This window comes from Salmo salar, chromosome 02 (assembly GCF_965601325.2).
Source record: "Salmo salar chromosome 02, fSalSal1, whole genome shotgun sequence".
Taxonomy (NCBI): domain Eukaryota; kingdom Metazoa; phylum Chordata; class Actinopteri; order Salmoniformes; family Salmonidae; genus Salmo; species Salmo salar.
The window spans coordinates 24,021,463-24,040,035 of record NC_138292.1 but is presented as its reverse complement, the minus strand read 5'-3'; the positions used below and the strand labels follow the sequence as shown (position 1 = coordinate 24,040,035).

The 18,573-nt window shown below is 43.4% G+C and overlaps 1 protein-coding gene across 3 annotated transcripts in view; it reads right to left on the bottom strand.

Moving 5' to 3' along the window:
- Positions 1-18,573, bottom strand: part of LOC123728689 (cell adhesion molecule CEACAM5) — a 107,157-nt gene that overhangs the window by 13,069 nt on the left and 75,515 nt on the right. The window contains exon 1 of one of the 3 annotated variants that reach the window (XM_082961087.1): positions 1,178-2,988. The exons of 1 other annotated variant lie outside the window; for it this stretch is intronic. The gene's annotated coding sequence lies outside the window, so the exon portion shown is untranslated. Of the gene's footprint in view, positions 1-1,177; positions 2,989-18,573 lie in introns of those variants that run through there. One more of the 3 variants, XM_082961085.1, reaches the window with a different exon arrangement.

The following is an 18,573-nucleotide window of genomic DNA, read 5'->3' as shown; positions in this document are numbered from 1 at the left end:
GCTGCAGGCCGTCTCAGGAGGTTCCGGGCTGCAGGCCGTCTCAGGAGGTTCCGGGCTGCAGGCCGTCTCAGGAGGTTCCGGGCTGCAGGCCGTCTCAGGAGGTTCCGGGCTGCAGGCCGTCTGAGGAGGCTCTGGACTGGGGAGCGTCGCTGGAGGCTCTGGACTGGGGAGTGTCGCTGGAGGCTCCAGACTGGGGATGCGCATTGGAGGTCTGATGCGTATTGGAGGTCTGATGCGTGGGACTGGCATAGGTGGCGCCAGACTGGTAACACGCACCTCAGGTCGAGTGCAGGGAGGAGGCAAAGGACGTACTGGGCTGTGGAGGCGCACTGGAGGCCTGATGCGTGGGACTGGTACAGGTGGCACCGGGCTGATGACACGCACCTAAGGGCGAGTGCGGAGAGGAGGCACAGGACGTAATGGGCTGTGGAAGCGCACTGGAAGGAGAGTGTGAGGAGCAGGTACAGGACGTTCTGGGCTGTGGAGGCGCACCGGAGGTCTGATGCGTGGGACCGATACAGGTGGCACCGGGCTGATGACACGCACCTCAGGGCGAGTGCGGAGAGGAGGCACAGGGTATACAGGGCCGTGGAGGCACACTGGAGATCTGGAGCTTATGGCTGGCACAACCCGTCCTGGCTGGATAACCACCGTAGCCCGACAAGCGCGAGGCGTTGTGACAGGTTGCACAGGTTTGTGTTGGCGAACTGGGGATACCGTGCGTAGAGCTGGCGCAGGATAACCTAGGCCGAGAAGACGCACCGGAGAGCAGGAACGCTGAGCAGGCATACTCCTTCCTGGCTGAATGCCAACTCTAGCATGGCACTGTGAGGAGCTTGCACTGAGTGCACCGAGCTGTAGCTGCGCACTGGCGACACAGTGCGTATCTCAGCATAACATGGTGCTTGCTCGATCACTCGCTCCCCACAGTAAGCACGGGGAGTTGGCTCAGGTCTCCAACCTGACTCTGCCAATCTCCCCATGTGCCCCCCCCCCCCCCCGCACAAATTTTTTGGGGGGCTGTCTCTCGCACAAAATGGGGATTTCAAAAGAGAGAGAAAGAGAGAGTGCACGAGAGAAATGGTACACTTGGGTACATTTGTAAGCTATGCTTAGTTTAACCTTAACCTTGCCCCGAACTGCCGCTCTTATGGGTCAGAATATAATATGTAATTACGTGTTGAAGGTCTCTGATGGGGTGTTTCTTCGTGGACCGGGTTCCGACTTCTCCCCTGATGGCGACACTCCTGTGGTTACCGGGTGTAACTCTCTGATTGTCCACACGATGTCAGTGTCCTTTCTCTTAGTGGTCTGTTTCCTCGCCCTTGTTCTGAAAAGGGGTCTTCTGAGGACGGCTAATCAGCCGTGTAGATGGTTCCAGCGTGTGAATGAAAACAGTGTAGACACACGATTCCTTGGAGATTGGTAACTCGGTGGTCCTGCTTGAATTCACCCTCTTGGACACAGCTATTCATGCATAGCATAGATTGTTAAAAGGTTCCTTTGTCTTCAACCTTGTGTTATGTTTTGGGGTTGCTGACTACTCAGACCTTGGCTGCAGCGCAGGGTCACCTAGACTGATGTGTCAATTCTTAACTCACATGTTTTATACCCTCGGGTCAGAAATAGGTGTTTCCACCTTTAGGGCAAGTTCTCTGGGCGTAACTAGTTACGAGGCAAGGTCTGGATTTTACTCAGATCCAATTTAGACAACCAACTTCACATTTCATCTTTACAAAAACATTCTATTTGATCTGGACATTTTCCACACAACGTACAGTATGCAAACATCAAGTACATATTGTGAAAACTCTTCAAATTACAATGTTTGAATTATAAAGTCGCCATTTAACTTTTAATAACATAACAAAAACAACATTCATTTTCATATTCCATCTACGTATCATCAGTACTATCATTTTGGCTGACGAAACATATTGTCCCAAAGTCCATTTAGTGCATGTTACTGGTTAGAGATAGGTTCTCCATAATGAGAGGACAAAGGGATTTTGTCTGCTGCCTTAAGATTTACAATGGGCGGGAGGTGTCATAAAACCCCCTACCTCATACCTGTTGATCTCTCCCCCGGTGGTGGGTGTGAGTTTGAATTTGAGTTTATTTTTATTTTTACAGGGACAGTGCACATTAATCAACGTTTTAGTAAAAGTGACGGTTTTAGCCAACCAGCTAATTTTCAGCCCCAGTCCCTGGGCAGGTTATTAAAAACAATTTAAATACAGACAATCAATGAGCAGTGAGCACACGCAGAGCAACATAGGACCAGCAAGACATAGCATGCAGAAAGAGCAACATAGCACAAAACGCCAGAAAGCTAAAACCATAAAAGCAACAAAGTGTTTCCACACCTCACAAGCTACAGACAACAGACAACATGGAAAGCGACAATACACAGCTAGGGATTATGTTCACAAATCTGATTGACATTTAGCCATGTCTTCATGTTTTCTGTGGAAGTGTGATAGGTGGTGCAGTTATGTGTGTCTGATTGCAGGGTATTCCAGACATGGGAAGCACTCACAGAGAAAGCAGATTGACTAAAGGTGCTTTTCCTTAAGGGAACTATACAGTCACCTCTCATGGCAGACCTTGTGGATCTGCTGCCATATGTTTGGGTTTTATTTAACAAAAGTACTTAGTAGCGGGGGAGCCAGGCCATTTAGGATCTTGAATACAAGACATGCATCGGTGTATCGCACAAGATTTTCCCAACTGAGGAGCTCATACTTTCTGAGGATGTAACAGTGACGATGACTATTGGGCTTCCTATCAAGCACTTTGAGAGCCTGTTTGTAGACAGACTGAATGGGTTTTAATGTTGTACAGAAAGCTTGGGCCCAACTAGTCAAGCAGTATGTTAAGTGGGGGGGTATCATAGATTTGAAGTACAGTTTTGCTACTTCTGTAGTCAAACAATTTCATATAAATCGGAAATTACCTAGGTTGAATTTGGTTATTTGAATTACCTTTACACCTACTTTTTAAAAGAGAGGTTGGAATCAAATATGATTCCAAGGTACTTAAAATCAGATACCACCTGGAGCTTCTCCCATGACACATAGACATCTGGCTCAGTAGCATCTGTTGCCCTCTTTGTGAAGAACATGCAGACAGTTTTTTTCACATTGAGATGCAAACACGAGTCATTGAGCCACTTTATGACCTGGACCATTACAGTAGTGAGTTATTGTGCAGCTTGTTGTTTGCTCTTTGCATGCACATATATCACTGTATCATCTGCATCCATTTGAACTTCAGACCCAGTACAGACAGAAGGCAGATCATTAATGTACAGGCTGAACAGGAGGGGCCCCAGTATTGACCCATGGGGCACGCCCACATCATAGCTAAGAGTGGGCGACAGCTCATTGCTCACTTTGACACACTGAGTTTCATCCATCTAAAGGCATTGGGGGAAAAGTTGAACTTCAAAATTTTTTTGATAAGAACCTCATGGTTAACAGTATCAAAAGCCTTCCTTAGGTCCAGAAACACAGCTCCAACAACGCCCCCTTTGTCCATCTTGAACTTCACATTTTCCAGAAAAAAGCAGTTGGCCGTTTCTGTGGAGTGTTTTGCTCTGAAACCAAACTGCATGGAGTGTAATGTGAATGGCCTGTTGTTGAGGTGGGCAATCAGTTGCTCTGCTACACACTTTTCAACAACCTTCGACACCACAGGTAGTATACTAATGGGCCTGTAGTTACTCACGTCAGCAGGGTCACCCGATTTAAAGATGGCCGTTATTATGGCCGACTTCCATACCCTTGGAAACACCCCCTGACCAATAGATGTGTTGGTGACCTTAGTAATGGGGCCAATGAGTGACTCTGTAGTTTTTAAGAAAGGTATAGTCCAGCCCAAACACATCTTTGGCTTTAGAGTTCTTTAGTGAGCTAATCACCTTGTTCACCTCTGACTCAGAAATCTCCCTTATGATGAAGACAGGCTGAACGTCATTCACTAGCACTGAGCCCAATAAACCAGTGGAGGGGTTCTGTGTCAGTACCCCGACAGAGTCAATAAAGTAGGAATTGAAGGCTATTGCTATTTCGACTGCATCCTGTGTTAGATTCTTATTCACCATGATTTCTATTCTTTTTGCAGTGTTACTATGGTCTTTCCCTGTTAACTTTTTTAGATTCTCCCAGATCAATTTAGAATTTCCCTTTGCTTCACCAATTATGTTAATAAAAAAGTTTGTCTTAGCCTGTCTGATTTCTTTCATCACCTTATTTCTCAACATGGTAAACCTACGTCTGTCATGCTCTAATTTGGAGTTCAGGGCTGTTTTTAGAGCGTAATCTCATTATTTAATCTATTTCCAGATTTCTCCATTGAGCCAAGGAAGAGTGCTCTTTTGGCCAGGTTTGGATTTGATTTTCTTTTGGAAGCCATTTATTGTAGTCTGGATTGTGAAAAGAAAAACCTGACTACTTTCACATCTGTATAGGACAAGAGAGAGGACAAGAGATCATTCCAGTTAATTCCCTTAATTGCGTTTTCAAAATAATTGAATTCACTCTTAGGTATTCTTAGTTGATCCGGCTTTCTAACAGTAGAGAGGTTAAACCTGCTCTTAGAAAGCTTTCTGGCTATGTGTCAGATTATGATCTTCCATATTGAATGATTTAGTCACGCTCTCTGGTTTATTACTGAACACCAAATCAGTCTGTGTTTTAGAGCAACAAGTCACCCTGGTTGGCCATTTAACTAGCTGTGTAAGGTCAAAGGCATTAGTGATCCGTTTGAGGGTTTTTCCTACAAGACTTGTCTTCTTAATTAATCTTAAAATCTCCCATTAAGATGACGTCTGTGGTGGCTAATTTCTGCATTACCAAATGAGGAGAGTTACAAACTTCACACACCAGTCAGAGTTATACTTAAACTACATCTTTGATAATAAGAGCTTTGCAAAAGCACTTGACTTTCAATGATGCGCTATCTCCAATGAACAATTGAAAGTGACAACATAAAAGTACAAAGATCTATTATAGCCAAGATACACCCCTCTCAACGTACATGACAAACCACAGATCTTAGGAACAGTTCACAAAGGGACTTTATATTTGAGAAAGGAGTATCTCTTAGCCAGATAACATTCGCTATAAATTATCGTTCAGTTTGGTCCCTATGACGAGGTTCTAATCTCGTTCCTGGTACTTCATAGTACAAAAACACCAACTCATCCAATGGCATATATCAATTGTCAACTCTAGTTACTCCCATCTCAAGTAAACCCCCTCTTGATCCCACTCCTGGACAAGCTCACTGAGGGGAGTGACTTGCGCACAGACATTGTGGAGACAAATAATTGTTTCCCCATTAATCACGCGATCCCTTCACATGATTTAAGAATAGGTAAAGACACATTCACATATGAAGACAATGTTCCATTCTGTCCTCTTCCCTTTCTGATATTCTGCATTGCACCAGGGATATGTGAAAGACAAGCCTGACCTCTCCCCTCTCTGGGCCCCAAGTGACTGAGCCCTAGCAAAGGGAAAAGTGCCACTGCCAACACCAGAGTCCAAAGGGATACATTCTAATGACAAGTATCTCACATAAGCATATTATGCAAATAAAACATCTTAATTATCTATGTTACCCAACTAATTCTGATTCATCCACCACACCTCTTTCCCAAAATCAAATTTCCTAAGCATGTTATTAAACTGATCAAAAAACACACTTTTGGTGGAAGGTAGTCTATACATTCCAATAAGGGTAAAATACATTTGGGGAGACAGTGTAACATTCAGGCCAATACATTCTAGTTCATTATCACATGACCACTCAATTTGTTTACATCGGATATGTTCTTTAATGTAAATCATCAGACCCCCTCCTCTTCCTTCAATCATGTCTCTCCTGAAAACAATGTAGCCAGGCACAATCAAAGCAGCATATGGAGAGTTTTTATGGAGCCATGTCTCTGAAAGGCGAGAAAATGTTGAATTTGATCACATTTTGGAATGACACTATGAATGTTCAAGTTCCCCCCTAGTAGTCCCTAGGGCTTAGCTCGTGGGTCCCAGATGACTCGAGAGTGATTGACACATTGAACATTTTTACATTTTCTGTGTTTTCTGACAGCTGGGTTTAGGCCATTTTGTTTTGTTTTGATTAGGGGCCATTCGGTAGTGCAATGAACAATCCCTCCCGCTTGCACTGGATGTGGGGAACTAATTAAAACAGCTTACGTACCAGAAGCAGAGTCAGGGATCGCATATAGCAACTTGGATATGTTTGAAGAGTCAAATTCCATCTTGGAGCCGGGTGAGTCGAGAGAAACCATGGGACCATAGCACTCACCCACTTCCGCAGCGGCGACGATCAGTGGATGAGGCCATCCACTGCTTTCCACTCCAGTGAGTATCGCCGGCTCGGTGATGTTAGGCCCAGGATTGAGTTGCACATCCCCGGAGAGCAGGATGGTAGTGAACAGGTAGTTTAACAGTTTCTGATAAATATTGGACTTGTGTTTGTTGCGCCAAAGCGGTTCAGTGGAATAAGGAGCGAGGTAGACTTGGCCATTATTCAGAACATTATGGTATGCTGTGTACTGTCCGCTCCCGTGGAACGGTGAACCAATGTGTTTGGTGTTGATATTCTCCGGCAGTAGATTGATTGTGTCATCCCAGCAAAGACACACTGAGATTATCAGTAGAGCAGCTACATAACTGACAATAATGGCAGTGTACTGGAGATAAAACACATAATTGCTCTCTAAATCTTTGCATGAGTTACTTAGCTGGGGTCAGCTATGTCTGTAGGATTATGGTCCACGGTAACCTGACCCGAACAGGCCAGTCATGACACTGCCTTATACAAAAAAATCAAAGAACAACTTGAGAGTGAATTGTCAGAAACCCGGTCTGTTGCTCTAACAACAGACAGTTGGACATCTAGAGCTACAGAGAGCTACCTTACTGTAACGGCTCATTTCATTACAGCAGAGTGGGAGATAAAAAGCCATGTCCTTCAAACATGTCCCCTTGAGAGTAGTCACACCAGTGTAAACTTGGGGGAAGAGCTAAGGGAAGTAGTTGCAGTGTGGAAGTTGGAGAGGGATAATGTAACGATTCCTGTGACCACTGACAACGCTAGAAATATTGTAAATGCAGTTGCACTAGCTGGATTGGGGCCACAGATCTAGCATCTCAAAAAGCAATGTCAGTGAATCCAATCTCTCGCCTCCTGGCAAAGATCAGGAAGGTGGTATCCTTCTTTCATAAAAGCACAACTGCTGCACATGTTTTCAAGACAAAACAGGAGATGCTGGACCTGCCAAATCACAAACTAATCGAAGATGTCCCTACTAGATGGAATTCAAGCCATGACATGGTTGAGAGATACCTTGAGCAGAAAGTTGCAGTGTATTCTACACTGACTGATCAAGCTGTGAGGAAGAATGTCAAAGATATTGTGACTTTGTCTGAAAATGACATAAGACTAGCAGAGGAAGTTATCAAAGTGTGCAAACCTCTCAAAACAGTCACAGCACTGATATGCACTGAGAGCATTCCATCAGTTTCTATGGTCTTGCCTATGAAAACAATGATCCTGAAATCAATGGTGGCATCTGATGAAGATGAACCCGCAGTAAGGGATGTCAAGACTGCTATCAGAGTTAACCTGGAGCCTAGATATGCTGACCCTGGTGTCCAAGACTTCTTACACAAGAGCACCGCTTTAGACCACCGGTTCAAGTCCCTGCTGCACCTGGATGCTGCTGCTCGTCTGAGTCTACAATGAACTCACAGCAGAGATTGTGAACAATATACAACAGGTATTGTATTTATTTATTTTGTTAATGTGACATTTATTATTTTATTAATACGTGATTTAACAAGTAATTATAAAGTAATAATTGTAATTGTCATAATCGTGTCTGATAGATATTTCTAACAACAAATCATATTTTTAACTTCTCCAGGGTAGGGGGCAGTATTTTGACGTCCAGATGAAAGGCGTGCCCGTAGTAAACTGCCTGCTACTCAGGCTCAGAAGGTCGGATATGCATATTATTAGTAGATTTGGATAGAAAACACTGAAGTTTCTAAAACTGTTTGAATGATGTCTGTGAGTATAACAGAACTCATATGGCAGGCAAAAACCTGAGAAAAATCCAACCAGGAAGTGTGGAAATCTGAGGTTTGTAGTTTTTCAAGTGATTGCCTATACAGTATACAGTGACTTAGGGTTCATTTTGCACTTCCTAAGGCTTCCACTAGATGTCAACAGTCTTTAGAACCTTGTTTCATGATTGTACTGTTACTGGGGAGAGAATAAGAGCTGACTCAACAAGTGGACTGCCTGAGGCCAATGAGTTGTTTACTGCGCAGTCACACAGGCGCGCCGTTCCTTCTTTTTCCTCTGTAATGAATACGCTATTGTCCGGTTGGAATATTATCGAATATTTATGATAAAAAGACCTTAAGGATTGATTGTAAACATCGTTTGACATGTTTCTACGAATGGTAATGGAACTTTTTGACTTTTCGTCTAGGGTTTTGCTCTCGCGCATTGTGCCTTTGGAATAGTGATCTGAACGCGCGAACAAAATTGAGGTATTTGGACATAAATATGGAGTTTATCGAACAAAACTAAAATTTCTTGTGGAAGTGGGAGTCCTGGGAGTACATTCCGACAAAGAGCAGCAAAGGTAAGTGAAGATTTATAATACTATTTCTGAGTTTTGTTGACTCCAGAACTTGGCGGGTAACTGTATAGCTTGCTTTGATGGCTGAGCTCTGTACTCAGAATATTGAACAATGTGCTTTTGCCATAAAGCTATTTTGAAATCTGACACAGCGGTTGCATTAAGGAGAAGTGTATCTATAATTCTTTCAATAACTGTTGTAAATTTTATCAATGTTTATGTGAGTATTTTTGTAAATTGATGTGCTCATTCAGTTTTGGATGCAAAACATTTTCTGAACATCACGGGCCAATGTAAAATGGGGTTTTTGGATATAAATATGAACTTTATCAAACAAAACATACATGTATTGTGTAACATTGAGTCCTGGGAGTGTCATCTGATGAAGATCATCAAAGGTTAGTGATTAATTTTAGCTGTATTTCTGGTTTTTGTGACGCCTCTCCTTGCTTGGAAAATGGCTGTGTGGTTTTTCTTGTCTCAGCGCTGTCCTAACATAATCTAATGTTATGCTTTCGCCATAAAGCCTTTTTGAAATCGGACAATGTGGTTAGATTAACCTGTTAGGGCTAGGGGGCAGTATTGACACGGCTGGATAAAAAAACATACCCGATTTAATCTGGTTACCACTCCTACCCAGTAACTAGAATATGCATATACTTATTACATATGGATAGAAAACACCCTAAATTTTCTAAAACTGTTTGAATGGTGTCTGTGAGTATAACAGAACTCATTTGGCAGGTAAAACCCTGAGACATTTTCTGACAGGAAGTGGATACCTGATGTGTTGTATTGCCTTTAAACCTATCCCATTGAAAAACACAGGGGCTGAGGAATATTTTGGCACTTCCTATTGCTTCCACTAGATGTCACCAGCCTTTACAAAGTGTTTTGAGTCTTCTGGAGGGAGATCTGACCGAACAAGAGCCATGGAACGATGATGTCCCATTAGACACCTGGCGCGCGAGTTCATGTTGGGTACCCTCGTTCCAATACGTTATAAAAGAGTATGCATTCGTCCACCTTGAATATTATTCATGTTCTGGTTAAAAAAGGCCCTAATGATTTATGCTATACAAGGTTTGACATGTTTGAACGAACGTAAATATATTTTTTCCCCTCGTTCATGACGAGAAGTCCGGCTGGCTTAGATCATGTGCTAACAAGACGGAGATTTTTGGACATAAATGATGAGCTTTTTTGAACAAAACTACATTCGTTATGGACCTGTGATACCTGGAAGTGACATCTGATGAAGAGAATCAAAGGTAATGGATTATTTACATAGTATTTTCGATTTTAGATCTCCCCAACATGACGTCTAGTCTGTATCGCAACGCGTATTTTTCTGGGCGCAGTGCTCAGATTATTGCAAAGTGTGATTTCCCAGTAAGGTTATTTTTAAATCTGGCAAGTTGATTGCGTTCAAGAGATGTACATCTATAATTCTTTAAATGACAATATAATATTTTACCAATGTTTTCTAATTTTAATTATTTAATTTGTGACGCTGACTTGACTGCCGGTTATTGGAGGGAAACGATTTCCTCAACATCAATGCCATAGTAAAACGCTGTTTTTGGATATAAATATGAACTTGATAGAACTAAAAATGCATGCATTGTCTAACATAATGTCCTAGGAGTGTCATCTGATGGAGATTGTAAAAGGTTAGTGCATCATTTTAGCTGGTTTTATGGTTTTGGTGACCCTGTCTTTGAATTGACAAAACATTACACACAACTCTTGTAAATGTACTGTCCTAACATACTCTAAATTTATGCTTTCGCCGTAAAACCTTTTTGAAATCGTAAAACGTGGTTAGATTAAGGAGATGTTTATCTTTCAAAGGGTGTAAAATAGTTGTATGTTTGAAAAATTTGAATTTTGACATTTATTTGGATTCAAATTTGCCGCTCTTGAAATGCACCTGCTGTTGATGGAGTGCACCACGGGTGGCACGCTAGCGTCCCACCTAGCCCATAGAGGTTAACGAGAAGTGTATCTTTAAAATGGGATATAATAGTTGTATGTTTGAGAAATTTGAATTATGAGATCTTTGTTGTTTTGAATTTGGCGCCCTGCTATTTCACTGGCTGTTGAATAGTGTGTCCCGCTAGCGTCCCACATACCCCAGAGAGGTTAAAGCCACTTCAGAGATAGTAATTTTCATCTAATTTAATTCTGCAGGGTCAAGCCACAGATACCACAGGAGCAAACCCCGCTCCAGAGACGGCAGACAACAGGGGTTCTCGTCCAGAAAATAAGTCTGCCATGGCTGATCTTTTTGGGGAGTTGTTCACGACCCAGGAGCAGGGAACCAAGTCAAAGGTCAAGGTCATAGAGGAGGAGGTGAACCACTTGGTGGAAGACCAAAGAGTTAATATACCCTCATGTTGCCATGTTAGCAAGGCGCTACCTGGCTGTGCCTGCGACCTCTGTCCCTAGCGAGAGGGTATTCTCCACAGCGGCTGACAATGTCACAGCAAGCCGATCTGTGCACACTGCAGATAATGTGGATAGACTAATCTTCTTAAAGAAAAAAACAAGTAACCAGTCTCAAGTGGTCTTATTTTATTTAAGGCACTGCTATCTGATTTTGATATATGCTGCTGGACTATGCACCTTGTTAAGTTCTGTTTTAAAACACTATTTTATTTCATGTTATAAGGCAGGCACTGATGTTTTTTGTTGTCCCTTTGTTTCCATATGCTCATGGAAATTCAAGCTACACATGTTTACTATTACAATAAATGGAAAATCTAAATACAAATGACATATTTCTCAGGCATTTATTTCGTCAACGTATCGAAACCGTACCGAACCGTGACAACACTGTACCGTATCGTACCGAACCGTCAGTTTTGTGAACCGTTTCACCCCCCACCCTACTGAATACTCTTATTAATTATTTGGACAGATTCAATCTGAATCACCAGGAGAGATGGAAGCAGCTACAGTAGTTCCTCTCACCATGGCAGTACTTTCAGGTAAGACTTTACCTGGCATTCTCCAGAGACACAGACACACAGAGGTCAAACAGAGATGTTAATTGAAGAGTGGAGAGAGGCAGACCTGGCGCCAGAATAAATCAGTTGGACGTGTCACGCCCTAATCGGTTTCACCTGTCTTTGCGATTGTTTCCAACCCCCTCCAGGTGTCGCCCCCATCTCGCCATTATCCCCTGTGTACTTATACCTTTGTTTTCTGTTTGTCCGTTGCCAGTTCGTCTTGTTTGTCAAGCTTACCAGCATTTGTTCCTGTCAGCTCCTGTCTTTTCCCAGCCTCTCTTTTCTCTACCTCCTGGTTTGTGACCCTTGCCTGTCCTGACCCTGTACCCGCCCGCTTGACCACTCTGCCCGTCCCTGCCGTCTCTTATGACCAAAAATAACTTCTAGACATCAGGACTGCGATTACTCACCACGGACTAGCAGAATCCTTTTTCTTCTTTCACGACTCTGACGAGCCTGAGGCGGAGGATATACGGCTTCCTCGGGAACAGGCCCTGACCCCAGTGATCTGCGTGAAGAGGAGGCGGAGAAAGAAAAGCCGGAGGGCGGGCTGCCTTCTGAGGAGTAGGAGGAGATCGAATCAACCCCCACTCCCCTCAATTCTGCTCGCAAACATGCAATCTTTGGACAATAAAATGGACAAGTTATTGGGAAGATTAAACTACCAACGGGACATTACAAACTGTAACACCTTATGCTTCACGGAGTCGTGGCTGAACTAAGACAATATCAACATACAGCTGACTGGTTATACGATGTACTGGCAGGGTAGAACAGCAGCGTCTGGTAAGACAAGGGGCGACGGTCTATGTATTTTTGTAAACCACAGCTGGTGCACAATATTTAAGGAAGTCTCGAGCTACTGCTCGCCTGAGGTAGAGTTTCTCATGGTAAGCTGCAGACCACATTACCTACCGAGAGAGTTTTCAACTATATTCTTTGTAGCTGTTTACATACCACCACAGTCAGAGGTTGGCACTAAGATAGCATTGAATTAGCTGTATTCCACCATAAGCAAACAAGAAAATGCTCACCCAGAGGCGGCACTCCAAGTAGCCAGGGACTTTAATGCAGGGAAACTTAAATCAGTTTTACCTAATTTCTATCAACATGTTAAATGTGCAACCAGAGGGAAAATAACTGGACAACCTATACTCCACACACAGAGATGCATACAAAGCTCTCCCCCGCCCTCCATTTGGCAAATCTGACCATAATTCTATCCTCCTGATTCCTGCTTACAAGCAAAAATGAAAGCAGGAAGCACCAGTGACTAGATCAATAAAAATGTGGTCAGACTAAAAAGATGCTAAGCTACAGGACTGTTTTGCTAGTACAGCTTGGAATATGTTCCAGGATTCCTCCAATGGCATTGAGGAGTACACCAAATCTGTCATTGGCTTCATCAATAAATACATCCATGACGTCATCCCCACAGTGACTGTATGTACATACCCCAACGAGAGACCATGGATTACAGGCAACATCAGCCCTGAGCTAAGGCTAGACCTGCTGCTTTCAAGGAGCGGGACTAACCCAGAGGCTTATAAGAAATCTCGCTATGCCCTCCAACGAACCCTCAAACCGACAAAGCATCAATACAGGACTAAGATCGAGTCGTACTCTGACGCTCGTCGGATGTGGCAGGGCCTGCAAACCATTACAGACTACAAAGGGAAGCACAGCCGAGAGCTGCCCAGTGACACGAGCCTACTGGACGAGCTAAACTACTTCTATGCTCACTTCGAGTCAAATAACACTGAAACTTGCATGAGAGCACCAGTTGTACCGAAGACTGTGTGATCACGTTCTCCTCAGCCGATGTGAGTAAGACCTTTAGACAGGTCAACATTCACAAGGCCGCAGGGCCAGACGGATTACCAGGATGTGTACTGCGAGCATGCGCTGACCAAGTAGAAAGTGTCTTCACTGACATTTTCAACCTCTCCCTGTCCGAGTCTGTAATACCAACATGTTTCAAGCAGACCACCATAGTGCCTGTGCCCAAGAACACTAAGGTAACCTGCCTAAATGACTACCGACTGGTAGCACTCACATCTGTAGCCATGAAGTGCTTTGAATGGCTGGTCATGGCTCACATCAACACCATCATCCCAGAAACCCTAGACCCACTCCAATTTGCATACTGCCCCAACAGATCCACAGATGATGCAGTCTCTATTGCACTACACACTGCCCTTTCCACCTGGACAAAAGGAACACCTATGTGAGAATGCTATTCATTGAGTACAGCTCAGCGTTCAACACCATAGTGTCCTCAAAGATCATCAATAAGCTAAGGACCCTGGGACTAAACACCTCCCTCTGCAACTGGATCCTGGACTTTCTGACGGGCCGCCCCCAGGTGGTAAGGATAGGTAACAACACATCCGCCACGCTGATCCTCAACACAGGGGCCCCTCAGGGGTGCGTGCTCAGCCCCCTCCTGTACTCCCTGTTCAGTCATGACTGCATGGCCAGGCACGACTCCAACACCATCATTACATTTGCCCGATGACAGAAAAGTGGGAGGCCTGATCACCGACAACAACGAGACAGCCTATAGGGAGGAGGTCAGAGACCTGGCCGTGTGGTGCCAGGACAACAACCTCTCCCTCAACTTGATCAAGATGAAAGAGATGATTGTGGACTACAGGAAAAAGAGGACCGAGCCCGCCCCCATTCTCATTGACGGGGCTGTAGTGGAGCAGGTTGAGAGCTTCAAGTTCCTTGGTGTCCACATCACCAACAAACTAACATGGTCCAAGCACACCATGACAGTCGTGAAGCGGGTACGACAAAACCTATTCCCCCTCAGGAGACTGAAAAGATTTGGCATCGGTCCTCAGATCCTCAAAAGGTTCTACAGCTGCACCATCGAGATCATCCTGACTGGTTGCATCACTGTCTGGTAATGCAACTGCTCGGCCTCCGACTGCAAGGCACTACAGAGGGTAATGCAAATGGCCCAGTACATCACTGGGGCCAAGCTTCCTGCCATCCAGGACCTCTATACCAGGCGGTGTCAGAGGAAGGCCCTAAAAATTGTCATAGACTCCAGCCACCCTAGTCATAGACTGTTCTCTCTGCTACCACACGGCAAGCGGTACCGGAGCACCAAGTCAAGGTCCAAGAGGCTTCTAAACAGCTTCTACCCCCAAGCCATAAAACTTCTGAACATCTAGTCAAATGGCTACCCAGACTATTCACATTGCTCCCCCCTCCCCTCTCCACACCACTGCCACAGTCTATGCATAGTCACTTTAATTAACTCTACCTTCATGTCCATACTTCCTCAACTAACCGGTGCCCCCGCACATTGACTCTGTACCGGCACCCCCTGTATATATTGTTATTTTTTTACTGCTCCTCTTTAAATACTTGTTACATTTATCTCTTATTCTTATCTGTATTTTTTTAAATTGCATTGTTGGTTAGGGGCTCGTAAGTAAGCATTTCACTGTAAGGTCTACACCTGTTGTATTCGGCGCATGTGACTAATACAATTTCATTTGACCTTGAGCCTGCCAGCCATCCTGTACCTTTGCTCCACTTCTGGATTACTGAACTATACCTGTCCCTGACCTGTCATTTGCCTACCCCTGTGGTTACAATAAACATTGTTACTTCACACAGTCTGCACTTGGGTCTTACCTTGATTCCTGATAGGACGGGCATTTGATTTCCGTAGGCGGGCCCATTTTTTCACAGGGCCTCCTATGTGTGCACGTTCTTGAACACATTTTTAAATGGGTGTAATAGTAACGACCATAGGCAGTTCATTAGTTTCAAGTTTGGGGAAGCAGACAATTTATCCTACGATTTCTACCGATCTATGGACCAGTTATTAATATTTATATATGCACATTCCGTGGAACAGTTTCATTTCAATAATAACGTTGTTGTTTCTCAAAATCACTGTCACATGGTTAATCATAACTATCTGAAGTAAAACGATAAAAATCAAAAGTTAAAATCAGGTCCGCAACTTTCACTCAGGAAGGGGGGGGGGGGGGGGGGGGGGGCATTTTGGTATTTTATTAGGCTCCCCTTTAGATGTTGCAAAAGCAGCAGCTACTCTTCCTGGGGTCCCCACAAAACATGAAACATGACATAATACAGAACATCAATAGAAAAGAGCAGCTCAAGCACAAAACTACATCCATTTTTAAAAAGGCACACGTAGCCTACATATCACAGAGGGTGTTCTTTAATGGAAGCCTCTCCAACATAATCCAGGTAGAATCAGGAATTCCCCAAGGCAGCTGTCTAGGTCCCTTACTTTTTAAAATCTTTACTAACATGCCACTGGCTTTGAGTAAAGCCAGTGTGTCTATGTATGCGGATGACTCAACAGTATAATTGTCAGCTACTACAGCGACTGAAATGACTGCTACACTTAACAAAGAGCGGGAGTTTCAGAATGGGTGGCAAGGAATAAGTTATTTCTAAATATTTCAAACACTAAAAGCATTGTACAGTTTTTGGGACAAATCTTTCACTAAACCTCAACTAAATCTTGTAATAAATAATGTGGAAATTTAGCAAGTTGAGATGGCTAAACTGCTTGGAGTAACTCTGGATTATAAACTGTCATGGTCAAAACATATTGATACAACAGTAGCTAAGATGGGGAGAAGTGTGTCCATAATAAAGCGCTGCTCTACCTTCTTAACAGCACTATCAACAAGGCAGGTCCTACAGGCTCTAGTTTTGTCGCACCTGAACTACTGTTCAGTTGTGTGATCAGGTGCCAAAAAGAGGGACTTGGGAACACAGAGCGCTTGGATGTACACAGAGAGCTAACATTAATAATATGCATGTCAATCTCTCCTGGCTCAAAGTGGAGGAGATATTTATTTCCTCACTACTTGTATTTGTGAGAGGTATTGACATGTTGAAAGCACCAAGCTGTCTGTTTAAACGACTAGCACACAGCTCAGACACCCATGCATACCCCACAAGACATGCCACGAGAGGTCTCTTCACAGTCCAGAACAGACTTTGGGAGGCGCACAGTACTACATAGAGCCATGACTACATGGAACTCTATTCCACATCAGGTAACTGATGCAAGCAGTAGAATTAGATTTAAAAACCAGATAAAAAAAACACCTTATGGAACAGCTGGGACTGTGAAGCAACACAAACATAGGCACAGACACATGGATACACACATAAGATAACATACACACTATAAACACATGTACACATGGATTTTGTGTTGTAGATATGTGATAGTGGGGTAGGGGCCTGAGGGATACACACTCTGTGTGTTGTGAAATCTGTTATGAATGTATTGTAAAAAAATATATAATTGTATAACTGCCTTAATTTTGGCAGACCACAGGAAGAGTAGCTGATGCCTTGGCCGCAGCTAATGGGGATCCATAATAAATACAAATATCAATACATACACACAAACTATATAGGTCAAATAGGGGAGAGGCGTTGTGCCATGAGGTGTTGCTTTATCTGTTTTTTTTTAAACACAATAATGGCTCTATATAATACTGTACGCTTTCTTGAATTGGTTCTGGATATTGGGACTATGAAAATACCACTGGTGGCATATCTGGTGGAGTAAATGTGTGTGTCAGAACTATGTGTAAGTTGACTATGCAAACAATTTGGGATTTTCAACACAATGTTTCTTATAAAAAGAAGATGTGATACAATCAGTCTTTCCTCAACTCTTAGCCAAGAGAGACTGGCATGCATAGTACTTATATTAGCCCTCTGATTACAAGGAAGAGCAAGACGTGCCACTCTGTTCTGGCCAGCTGCAGCTTAACAATGTCCTTTCTTCCAGCATTCGACCACACGCCTGGATAATAATCAAGATAAGATAAAACTAGAGCCTGCAGGACTTGCTTTTTGGAGTGTGGTGTAAAAAAGGCAGAGCGTCTCTTTATTACAGACAGACCTCTCCCCATCTTTACAACCATTGAATCTATATGTTTTGACCATGAATGTTTACAATCTAAGGTAACACCAAGTAATTTAGTCTCATCAACTTGTTCAACAGACATACCATTCATTACCATATTCAGCTGAGGTCTAGAACTTTGAGAATGATTTGTACCAAATACAATGCTCTTAGTTTTAGAGATGTTCAGGACCAGTTTATTACTGGCCACCCATTCCTAAACAGACTGCAACTATTTGTTAAGAGTTTCAGTGACTTTATTAGCTGTGGCTGCTGATGTGTATATGGTTGAATCATCAGCATATATGGACACACATGCTTTGTTTAATTCCAGTGGCAGGTCATTGGTAAAAATAGAAAAAGACCCCCCCACATTCTGAAATTTCATTTTTGTCCCCCAAGTTTTATCATTGAATTGAGATACAAAAAGCGGCATCGGTGTGCTTTATGACCATGCGGACGCTTCAGAGCGGTCGGGTAGGCTGTTTGGTGGTTTCAACCTGTTGGACACCACAGAGAGTGCGAACAGAGGAAGCTGTTGTCTAATTAAGTGATAATGCCCTCGAAGCCGGCGTTTGGAGGATATATTGGCACGACGAAGTCGAGGACCGGCAAACCGTGCCAATATATCCTCCAAACATCGGCTTCGAGGGCATTATCAGTTTTATACAACGGGTTACCAACATATTCAAATAATGATTGACATATTTTCATTAAAAACATTATTTTGATGAATTTATTCATACTATTTCATCCTTCCACAAGACTTAGTCCCGACACAAATCTAGGGTTGCTACCCAAAGCGGCTGGTCATTTGTTCTATTGGTTTGTTTGCTAGAGACGCGACACAGTCGTTCAGTCTTTTTGTTCTGTATCTATGGACGCGGCTCAGTCGTTTGTTCTAAATGTTCCATTGCCATACTGGCTAGCAACGTTTTCATCTCTTT